This window comes from Siphateles boraxobius, unplaced genomic scaffold (assembly GCF_051911475.1).
Source record: "Siphateles boraxobius isolate OS27281-9 unplaced genomic scaffold, OSU_SipBor_1 3, whole genome shotgun sequence".
Classification (NCBI taxonomy): Eukaryota; Metazoa; Chordata; class Actinopteri; order Cypriniformes; family Leuciscidae; genus Siphateles; species Siphateles boraxobius.
In genome coordinates this window covers 7,553,975-7,566,822 of record NW_027508919.1, presented here as the reverse complement: position 1 = coordinate 7,566,822, position 12,848 = coordinate 7,553,975, and positions in this window count along the sequence as shown.

The following is a 12,848-nucleotide window of genomic DNA, read 5'->3' as shown; positions in this document are numbered from 1 at the left end:
TACAACTGTTAATTGTTTGTTCATGTTATGTCACAGTCAGTGCATTTACTAATGTTAACAAATACAACTTTTGATTTTAATAATGTTTTAGTAAATGCTGAAATTAATATTAACTAAGATTATTAAATGCTGTAAAAGTGCTGTTCATTATTAGTTCATGTTAACAAATTTAACTAATGAAACCTTATTGTAAAGCCTTACTGATTTCATAATAGCTAACACTTTATTGCCTATAATACATACAATTACAACATCAACAAAATGATTATGAAAATGAAAACTTGATTGTCACTGTTTTGTTTGGTAGAGTAAATATTATTTAGTAATAAATATTTTGATGTTTGATGTGTTATGCATTCTTATTGAATAAGAATAAGAATTGTATAATAATGCAGTCTTTACATAGAATGCCAAGGAAAGAAAGGATAAAAACAAAACAAAAACAAGGAACTTTTCATCTTTCTTTTTTGTTGTTGCCCTTTTTGGTCCTTCCGCCCCTGCCCCTGAGGAGGTCTGTGCACGCAACTGATCCCAAATCCCATGCAGCCCCACTGTTCTAACTTGACGAGAGAAAGAAAAGGGCAACACCTCTGTTTCACAAGTCTGTCAGCACAAATTTGATTTAATCCACACGCTTTACTTACATAACACATCACGTTGTGGCGTCTGCTGTGCCACTACTAACTGCTGCCTCACAGAGAAGCTCTTCGTAAGCAATTATGGCACTCTATCATTTGAGAAGTTTCTGCAGTGTAATTCCCCTCCCTCTTTTTCCAACCTTGAATGCACAAGCTTTGGAGGTGTGCTCCCATCACACATCTGATGGCAGGAAAATTGATGCCAGGTACCATCCTGCCAGTCAGAATGGCAAACACTGAACAATAGTCTGTGCCCTCAGAATGAATTCGCTGGAGAGACTAATGACAAGACTTCCACGGTGGAACAGACTTGATGAAAAGACTTTCTGCTCTTAACAGCGCAACTGGGATCCTACTTATAATCTTCTTTCCGTACTCTTTCAGTTTCCAAGCCAGTGCTATGGACCTTGTCTGACTTAAGCTGAAGATATAAATACTGAGCCGTGTGCAATCAAGTCCTGCTTCGACTAGTGACAGTCTTCTTTCAAAATGTCTAAGCTCAGAGTCTTGCACCAAAGAGCTCTGAATGCTGAGTGCTTAAATGAATGAGATGGTTCGACTAAGATCTCACCATCATTATACAAAGGATGGAGATGACAATAGCTTCTAAAGACTTGCCATAGTGCCTTAATTCTGATTCTTGATGATGGATGTTAGTTTAGGGTGACTGATGGGCCCATAGTGTCTTGTTAGCTTTTGCCACACAGACACACACAGCCATGACGCCCTTGAGCTGCCTGACACCATCATTCCATCATTCCCTTTCTGTAATGGACAAGCTGTAATGTGACCTCTGTATAAGCTGAGGACAGGAAATTTTAGGTTGATTGGGGAAGATATCACGATACTTGTCATGGAAGTTGGATGGAAAAAAAATTGTCAGTGGAAGTAAAATATTCAGTTCCATTCCCGGAGGGATAATGAACGAAGGGCTAAGCAGTAGTTTTGCTTTCGTCAACAAAAAATATGACTACAAAAATATCGTCGTCAACGAACCTTTATCACGTGACGAAAACGAGATGACACGCAACGTAAATGCTGGTCATGTGACGATGACTATAGTCTGAATATTTTACTTCCACTGACAATTTTTTTTCTGTCCTCAGCTTAAATATTTAGCAAACTGACTCCGGAACGGATCTGCCACGGAGGTATCACAAGGTCCGGAACGGAGTCCACTTGCACAGCGCAACGGATCCGGAACAGATAAGGATTGCGGATCCAGACTAGATCCGCGGCAGACCCTATCCGTATCCGCTGATAAAGCAGCTCACCTGCCGCGGAGCCGCCCGTTCATTTAGGTCTGAAAACCTTTCAGATCACTCAAAACTAGTAATTGTCACGGTGGGTAGTGGGAATAAATCCGTGGACTCAGGTGCAGAGTGAATAAGTATTTTAATAAAGACTAAACATAAAATAAACAAATCAACAAAAGAAAACCTTGATCATACTAACTAAATCCAGAAACAAACAGGGCAGGGCAGGGCAGGGCAGGGCAAGACAGGCACGGAACTAAACGCAACAACATATGTAACAAATACAACGAACGAGCAGGACAGCAAACACAGGAAGACTAAATAGGGAGGCAAACAAAGGAGGGTAACGAGACAGACAGGTGGAGCAATTAAACCAATAATCAGATAACAAGGGGGAGGGATTAAACAATGACAAGAGCACATGGCTCAAAATAACAAAACACCCATGTGCATAACAAGACAGGACAGACATGTGACAGTAATCTGGCCAAAACTACAAAAATATTTCAAATCTATTGGTGGACCAACATTAGATAGACTGCCCACTTAACAGCATGATGTCCAAAAGACGTCTTTTCAACGTCTTTGTCACAAAAGTCGGACTTTGAAAAGACATCCACTGAGGAGGCAGAATTAAAGTTTTTATGACGTCTTTTTTTGACGTGTTCTGCATATAGACGTTCATCGAACCTTCGTACAAGATTAAAAACTAGTTCAAATGTGGCCATTGTGGATATATTTTCAACATCCTTTATGGTCTCATTTAGACAATTTATACTGTTTCTGGACCAAATAAACACTCAGGATGCATTAAATTAAAACTCATGTTTATATCAATGTAATTTCCTCACATTGTTTAGATGAGGTTTAGATGTTGATATGTTTCATTTTAAGTAACCATTGTGGTGATCAGTGTTTGCTTTAGTTGGGCTCTTGGTCCCAATTCTTCTTACATTAATTTTTCTGTGGCTGTTGTAACTGTGTGTTTGTGTAACACCATTGTTGTGGCAGAGAAAACCAAGAAAAAGTAAGATCAACTGTCATGAGCTCAAACTATGCAAAATAAAAACTATGCTAAAATGTCTTTTCATTTTTGTTGACCAAAACTAGACGAGACAAAATGTTATTTAACATTATTTCGTCTCGTTTACTTGGGTTATTATTATTATTATGCAGCATTTCTGTTTCCAGTGTCACTTCAGGGGCTGCATCAGATCGCACTGCGCAGAGGCAGGCGACTTCACATCCTCAAGCCCCACTCACGGCATTATTTAGATAGAAGATGCAGTTGCGTGAATTACGCCTGTTTCACACATCCGTGTGAAGTGCGTATGCGGTGAGTGTTGCGGTGTGTATGCAGGAGCAGCATGCGCTATTGTGCTTCCACATGTGCTGCGTTTGCATTGCGCAACTGATCTACGGCTGTACCACAATCACAATATTTATTCTCTATTTTTTATTTCAAATCAATATTTTTAGCCTACATCCATTATGTCGCGTTGTTGAGGTACCGTGTAGATCTCTGCTCTGCTGTTATGCGCGCACGCTCCTGGAGCGCATTGCCGGACCGCATCCGCGTGCGGTGTGAGCGCTCTAATCTATTAACATGGGTGCGGGGCAAAAAACGCACCACATACGCACTGCAAACATGTGTGAAACAGGCGTTAACATAAACGACAACAAACAAAGTTAAGTCTGACACAGAGAAAGGGATTCGTCTTTGGGAGAAAAAGAAATGACATTTGGAAAAACTTTCATTTCATGTGTGTAGGCTACTTCTAACTTGTTTGGTTGGTAAAATAAATACGTTGTAAATTCAAATCAGAGCGTCTTCTGTGTCTGGAATGGATGCATTCTTGAGTCTATAAGGTAACAATAATATAATAAGATAACTATAATAAGATAATATTGTTTGAAATGGGTTTGGCTAAAATAAAATTTTAGTTTTGTCTATACTACTAGGTAGGCTTCTTATACTATATTGACTGAGTTAAATAGAATTGCATTACTAAAAAGAGACTAAAATACAATTTTCATTGACTAAAACTAGACTATGTCTTTCGTCGACTAAAGCTAGACTAAAATGTCATCAGTTTTCGTCGACTAAAACTAGACTAGACTAAAAAGATTATGAACGTGACTAAAACTAATAAAAACTAAAATGACAGCTTGACACAAAGACTAGACTAAAACTAAAATTAAAACAGGCCGCCAAAAACAACACTACTAAGCAGTATGGGAGGACGGGGCATGAAAATCCCACTTTTGAATAATTCTGACAGACATTCTTCCACTGCTTTTTCAAGCAGAGATTTTTTAAAGTACAGTTTCAAAACTGTTTTAATATCTACTATGTTTGCCTTTTACCATGGTCTCAAATGGCTGCAGCATTTTAACATTTTATTAACCAATTGATTAGAGATGCACAATAGGTCACCATATCGGTATTGGCTGTTATATGATCATTTTTAATTTTAGCGTTATCGGCCTGATGAGAAAATGTGGCCGATTTATTAAAACAGATAAATAATTTATTATTTTCTTTAGCTGAGACACTTCAGATGTGTACTGTTCTCCATTATGGTTTTGAATTGCTTGAAATATGATTGGAATCTCTTCAAAAAGGAAAATACAGTGAAGTGCAACATATGCAGTGCAAGAGAACATTATAATAGTTTGCTTGGGACATGGCCTTTAATGGTGAGACTTTGCTACCAAGCTCTCCAAAATTATATAAAAATTTGTATTCAGATTTATCGGCCAATATATTGGTTATCCACTTTCAAATATAAAGAATAATCGGTTATCGGTATCGACCAAAATGTTTAGGGTTGGTAAATGCTTTTTTAATGCTTTTGAAAGAAGTCTCTTATGCCCACTAATGCTGCATTTATTTCATTAAAACAAACAAACAGTAATTTGGTGAAATAAAAATTTTCTATTGCAATTTATTTTAAAATGTAAGTTACTGCTGAGATAGCAAAGCTGTATTTTTAGCATCATTACTACAGTCTTCAGTGTCACATGATCCTTCCAAGATACTTTAATCAATAGAAAGTTCAAAAGAACAGCATTTATTTGAAAGTGAAATCGTCTGTAACATAATAAATGTTATATTAACTTTTTGATCAATGTAATTCAGTTTTACTGAATAAAAGTACTAATTTCTTTAAAACGAACAAACTTTTGATTGGCAATACATGGCAAAACAACTAAAATATTCCACATTTAATTGTATTTCGGTATTAAAAGTAAATGTTAAAAAGAATGTCAGCTTTGCTCCTCCCATTCAAGATGAGTTTTCTATTATTATAAAAATGTCTCGGTTACTAACGTAACCTCGGCTCCCTGAGATAAGGGAACGAGTATTGCGTAGCTATACGCTATGGGAAAACTAATTTTCTCCGAAATACTAAAGCCTTTTATAAAATAATGCAGTGCTACTGCAAACTCATAACAGTGTTGAGGCTTACTCACATGCTATTGGCTGGTCAGTGGAAACTGCACAAACCAATGGCAGAGCGGCGTAACTGCACGAACCAATCGTTGTGAAGCCTGCCGAGCTGAGCACAGAGCCCAACAGAAGGGGCGGGGCATCTGATCATAAAAGATGCTCGCTTTTGCCATGGATTCAGGTTTAATCGACTGAAGCGACAAATCGCCAAGTCGTGTGCGCCATAGCACAGCTGTATACTCAATACTTGTTCCCTTATCTGAGACGTTCCCTTTCAAACGGTCAGTCGTGTAGCGTAGCTATACACTATAGGGACATGTGCCTGTAGTGCAGGGACTTCTAGGTTATAAAATCTGGCAAATGTGGACGGCGAGGACCAGCTGGCCGCACTACATATATTGCCAATAGTAACCCCACTGGACCATGCCCAGGAAGAGGCCAGTTCAGTTCAGTTCTGTTCATCTTTATTCGTTTCCCGAAGGCAATTTGGTTGCAGTATGCAAGCATACACATAAAACAAAGTCACACACAGAAAAAAAAAAGAAAACTTTCCATCCTAAAAAAGCATTTACCTTAAGTTTAAAAACTTTACAGCTGAGGGGATAAATTAATTTTTAAACCGATTTGTTTTACTAAACGTAGTTCTATACCGGCTGCCAGAAGGGAGGAAATAGAACTCATAATACATAGGATGGGAATCATCTAACAATATGCTCTGGGCTTCAGAACCTGTCTATGATATAACTCGGCCGCTTCCTCCCTGTTATTTTATTTCCCAGATTCACAATCCTCTCAATACAATTCTTATTTTTCACATTCAGAGAATTAAACCAGCACAACAATGAAAAGGATTATAGCAACTCAATATAGGATCTGTAGAACATACACATCAATGTTTTATACACATTAAATGACCTTAGTTTCCGCAAACAATACAATCTTTGCTGCCCCCTCTTACACAAGGCATCAGTATTTGGGGAAAAAGTAAATTTGTTATCTAAGACAGTACCCACATACTTGTACTGTTCAACACTCTGAATACCCGCGCCATTAATACTAATTTGCTTATCCTGAATAGGCCATGCCTCTCGTGGAGTGATCTAATGCCTATGGGGCATTGCAGGCCCATAGTAGCGTATGCCAGGGCGATAGCGTCCACCAACCATCTGGACAATCTCTGCTTCATGACCGGAAGCCCTTTGGTGCGGCTACGGAAGTGCACGAAGAGCTGCTCCGACTGTCTGTACTGGGCGGAGCACTCCACATACGTTCTCAGAGCCCTAACCGGGCAGAGTAAGTGTAACTGCTGCTCATCTTCTGATACGGGAAGAGCAGAGAGGGTGATCACTTGTGCTTTGAATGGGGTTGAAAGCACTTTGGGCACATAGCCGTGTCTTGGTTTGAGGATGACTTTAGAGTCAGACGGGGCAAAGTCCAGACAGGAAGTGCTGACAGAGAGCGCTTGCAGGTCCCCTACTTGCTTAACTGATGCTAAAGCTAGCAGTAGTGCAGTTTTGAGCGAGATTAGTTTCAATTCAGCCTTCAGTAGCAGCTCGAATGGAGGTCCCTTAAGGGCCCGAAGGACCATAGATAGATCCCATGAGGGCACCATAGGAGGTTGTGGAGGGTTGAGTCTTCTAGCTCCCCTCAAGAAGCGGACAATCATGTCGCTCCTCCCGACTGACTGGCCAGCCACCGGCGCATGAAAGGCTGCGATGGCTGCCACATAAACTTTGAGCGTGGATGGAGTACGGCCTGCATCCAGCCGCTTCTGGAGAAAACAAAGTATCAGTGATACTTCACACGAGACTGGGTCCTGGTTCCTGGTTGAACACCAATCAGAGAACACAGACCACTTCAGAGCATAGAGGTGTCTGGTAGATGGAGCTCTTGCCTCGCTGATTGTGTTTAGGAAACTCGTCAGGTTTTTTTTTGTTAATAACTGCACTAATAACCCTTGCTGTAAAAAAAAAGGCCAAATTCTGACAATATAGAATTTTCTATTAAAACAGTGTTGCCAGTATTTTACTGTAAAAAAAAAAACCTGGCAAGGCCTAACAGTGTGTGCTAAATGTAGAATTCGGGAGCAGCGGGCGAAACGGTGGCCTGGCTTATTTCGCCTGCTGCCCCGCTGGTTTGTATTTATCTAGGCTAGTCTACTTATTCGTTATTACTTTATTATATTCATACATGTTACTTTGATACATTTAGCACACACTGTTAGACCTTACCAGGTTTTTTTACAGTAAAATACTGGCAACACTGTTTTAATGGAAAATGGTATGATATTGTCAGAATTTGGCCTTTCTTTACAGCAAGGGTTAAAAGTGCAGTTATTAACAATAAAAACTGTCACTTTGGGTGAAAAATGTCATCCTGTGTTCCATCTTTCAAACTTCTCCTCAACTTGCATGCAGTATAAATAAAGCAGTTGCATTAAAGAAATTATAGTAAAGTTAGTCCACGGCCACACCCCGTGCTAATGGTACAGCCCACGTTGCAAATTACAAGACAAAAAATAGAAAAATGTAATTTATTCAAATGTTTGTTTCTGAAGTCACAATTTAGCACAAGTAAAATTTAAAAAAGGGGTGAAAAATGCACCTATCCATTGATAATGTCACTGGAAAACCAAGAAAAATGAGAGTCTGGTTTCAATTTTTCATTTTTGCATTTGCATTGTATGGTCTGAAAACTGAATTGTGAAGCATTACATGGACCTGACAAACATCCGTCTCGAGACCATCCCCATGCTTACCCCTGACTCGAAGAGACTGGGACTTGACCAGGGGGCCAGGGCTCTGATGCAGCTGTAGCCCACTCTGACGTGAAGGCGGCCCGAACGCCATGCCTGGGGGGGAACCTGTTGTTTCAGCCAGTACTGCAAGGGGCGCATATGAAGCATAAGCAGCTGAAGTACTGATGATGTGGAGGCCATGAGGCCCAGCATCCTCTGGAAGGAAATCATCTACCTGGGAAGCAGAAAGCTCTTGGCTTTATTTATTCTGAGTCCTAGGCATTCTAAATGGCAGAGGAGCACAGATTTTTGATGATTCAATTCCTCCTCCGACAGGGCCAGAACGAGCCAGTCGTCAAGGTAGTTCAATATACGTATTCCCATTTGTCTCAAAGGGGAAAACGCTGCATCCATGCATTTTGTAAAAGTGCGGGGGGCCAGAGACAGTCCGAATGGTTGGACAGTACACTGATAGGCCGTCCCGTCGAACGCAAACCTCAAGAACGGTCTGTAATGGGGAATTATTGGGATATGAAAGTAACCATCTTTCAGATCCACCTGCGTTAGCATCCTGAAAGGCCGTTTGAGAAGGTCTTTGTTCAGGTGTCTGAGATCTAGGATGGGCCTGAGGCCACCGTCCTTTTTGGGAACAAGGAAATAGCGGCTGTAGTTGCCTGACTCGCTTCACCGAAGTGTGGGATATGCCAGCGAAGCGGGATGGATTGCGAGCAAATTGGAGCGAGTAGTCGTGTTCTATCGTGTTTATAACCCAACGTAATCCACCAGGGTTGGCTTTCCAAGCCTCGGCCCGGCTGGCTAGGGTTTTTATAGCGTCGAGTGGCGACGCGCTGATTCGAGCAGGGAGCCGACCCTCGTGTGGTGTGGAAGAGGAAAATAGCTCTTTAACCGAGTATTTTTGTTTTTTATTGTTTTCGCTGTAACAGTGGTCGAGTGCATGGGGGCGCGAACCTTAATGGGTCCACCATTTACACTCGCAACATTTACTCCATTGTCCTGAGCTAAACAGGGCATTTGGAGGAACACTCAGGGCTTTTTGAAGGGTAGTCCGGCCTCAGCGGGACTTAAGCCTCCCCTCTTCCTGGTCTGCGGATACGGACTGCTTCTTTGGCTCAGGGTCCAGCGTGATTCTAGGCCAGGGTCCCTAACGCTTAGATGGGAAGCGTTTCGTCTGACCGGAGTGCTGCCGCTGCTCAGGCGCTGTATTGGGCTGAGTGGCTGCAGGTGCTGGTTTTGTCTGCTGCTGATTTATGGCGGCTAGAGGCTGCAGATCTGGAGCCCTTGGGCAGGAAGTGTTGCATAACCTGCTATGCCTTCTGTGTCGTTGTGAAGCGCTCAGCGAATCCATCTACTGCGGGGCCGAAGAGACCGGTGGAGGAGATTGGAGAATCTAAGGCGGCGGTCCTGTCCGCGTCTTTGATCTCCGTCCAGTTTAACCACAAGTGGTGCTCCAGCACCCCTAGGCTGGCCATGGCTCTGCCAAAGGCCTGGGCGGTGGCTTTTGTGGCACGCAGGGACAGGTCTGCGGCGCTGCTGAGGTTACGGAACGCATCTCGGGTCAGATCTAGTCTCGACCGTAGAGCGGAGGAGCTCAGCTTGGAACACCTGGAGGACCGTCATCGAGTGGAGGGCAGAGGCTACCTGGTCAGTGGATGCATAGGCCCTTCCCGCTAGGGCTGAGATCGTCCTGCAGAGTTTAGAGGGATGGGAAACTATAGCTTTCTAACCAATAGCCGAGAGTGGGCAGAGGTGCGCAGCCACAGCTTCCTCTAGGGGGGGCAGTTTCTTATAGCCCTTTTCCTCTGCACTGTCGATGGTCGAGAGCGCTGCAGAGGTTGACGGTCGCAGGCATGCAGAGTAGGGGGCGCGCCAGGATTTGGATAGTTCTTCGTGGACTTTCGGGAAGAACGGGGCGGCTGTCTGGCGAGGGGCCTGCTGGCGCCCTGGCAGGAACCACTCATCCAAGCGGCTGCGGTTAGGCTCCTCAGGCGAGGCCCAGTCGAGACCGAGCTCGCTGACAGCTCTGGTAAGGATGCGAATGAGTTCGACGACAATACCAGCTCTGGAGTCGCTGCGCTGAGATGGTAAAGGGGCGGGGTCATCTATGGAGCCTGATCACTCCTCCGCGTCTGAGGCCGCCAATGACACTGAGTCATCTTGTGTAACCTCATGTGAATCTTGAGAGCTCACAAGTCTCTGTATACTCAGCCCTCTGACTCCGGTGTTTTTTCCACCGAGGTTCGGATGGAAAAGGAAACGGGAGAACACGAGGGTTGGAGTCGCATTCTGAAAAGAACGCTATCCGTGAGCGCAGAGAGAGCAGCTGGACTCTGTGAGAGCGGCGTCCGCGTGGGCCTTGCCATTGTAGCATCTGGACCAATCACACACACAAATTATTCATTATATTTAATGAATAGTCCAGCAAACTCACTCTCCCAACAAAGATCTGTGTAACTTCCCCCGAAGCTAACACCACTGGCAGAACTCAGACACTCACAGTGTCCTGTTACACTGATAAGGAATTCCTGAAATGTGACACTCACTTAATTCCTCTGAGAAGGAGAAATAAACCCTGTTAATCCTATATATTCTATATATATAACCACTTGAGAAATGTATAAACATGTATTTTTACATGTTTCACATTTCATGATTTTCCTTCTGATGTTGTTTTGGCCTATGTTTTCTTCTAAACTCTAAAGGGTTAATGTTTCAGACTTTGCATACTATGGTTGGCCAAAATCATATATGTGGCATGTTTGATCTCTATAAACTCCAATCTTCATTCCCCATTTGTTTGATGATGCTAAACTAGAAGTTTTCTAAGGACCCCAAGCTTGTGCCAGGCTGCGGCCTTGTCTTTCCATCCACCAAAGATCCTTTGACTTCAACTGGTTCTCTCTCATCAAAACAACATCAGCAATCAACTGGAGCCTCAACAAATTGCATCAGGACAGTTTAATTTAAATGGGCGAGACATGCAAGTATCAAACTCAGTCTTATTATTTGATAATTTGTCGCTGTAGAGTACTTGTATTTAACGTTACTGTCGTAATTGAATACAACTCACGCAGAGCGTGACAGTCTATGATCTGCACTCATGGCCTCTCCACTTTATAATAATAAAGTAGCCTACCGCATTAGGCTAACCTGAGCCTAAATGCCAGATGACAAGTTACATCATGTACGTCGCATTATTTCTTAACAATGTCCGTTATTATGATGTTGTTTGACATGATTATTGCAATTTATCATAATAGTTTGCAAATTGCGCTTATTTACACTATTTACAGCGTGCAGGCTTATTTATGTCCTGATAATTATGTGAGATATTGACAACTGTTCTCATGATAATCGCAGGAATCAACTTTAACAGTGAAAGCCTGAGCGAGTAGGACTCTTGTCCGGTTCCTTGCGCTGTCAGATTCTCGTTACCTTTTTCTTGACTCTTCTGACCGCGCTTTCTTAGTTTTTTTCTCCATTCTGAAAACGCAGGTCCGATATTTACTCTTGTCTGACTCCTTGCTCGGTCAGTCTGCCGTTTCCTCTTCCTCTGTTCCTCCGACAATGCATTCCTATCTTTCTGCTTCTTATATGCCAGTTTAGCGGTCCGCCGGCCCAAAGTTGCAAGTGCGATTTTTCCACTCACATGCACCAGAGGGGGGCGAGACGACCACCATTCAACCCGAAAAGAGTCATATAACCAGTCCAATAACTCTGAAGCTGTTCAGTTAAGCTAAAAAAACTGCATAGTGCTGCTTTAAAGGACATGTTAGAACTAAACTGATGGTTTGCTCAAGGCTGTTGATCTGCTGAATTTCAAACAATGCTATAACTTCTTGCTTTCCTGTATTCTTCTTCAGCTCTTTCCCTTGGTAAACTGTATGCATGTATGTATGTGTATGTTAGAGTAGTTGAAGTGTTTAGTCTAGTTAATAAAGTCTTGTTCATATCACACGTAAAGTTGTCCGTGTCTCAAGCTCATATCTGGAAGTCAATAATCATATCGATCTTGACTACTACTTGCTCTTAGTAGTACTTAGTAAGAAAGACATTTCCCATGCCCCGGAAATGTACATTTCTATTAATTAATAACCAATATTGAGGGTTCACAGGATGAACTGAGTAATTGGTTGTAATGTTAATGTAGCTACATCAAGTTAACTTGATTAACTGACACAAATATTCATGATCAATTACAACAAGTTATGATTGGTTATTAATATTTCATAGAGCTAATTCGCTACACCACACAAAATCGAGCGTCTTTTATAGGGCTCTGCGCTCAGCGGGCTTCGCACCGATTGGTTGGTTCGCTCAGTTACGCTGCTCTGCCATTGGTTCGTGCAGTTCCAATTGACCAGCCAATAGCGTGTGAGTAAGCCTGAGCACTGTTATGGCTGTGCAGTATTTATAAAAGGCTTCAGTATTTTGGAGAAAAGGATTTTTCCTACTTGGATTAGATCAAAAGAGTGTTTGCAGTGAGGTTATTAAACTGTAGAAGCAAAAAGTATGATATTTAAAAAAGTATAAGTGAACAAAATTCAATAGTACTTGATCAGATTATGTCTTCCCCAAAAATAATACTTAAGTATAGTAATGAAGTACATTCTATACTTTAGCCATTCCACCGAAAGGGTGACATTTCTGTCCCCAGGAAATTACATGTATAAAATTGCCTGAACATTAACTATAAACTACATTTTATTATTAAGCAAAATGTCCTGCACATTAAGCTAACTACA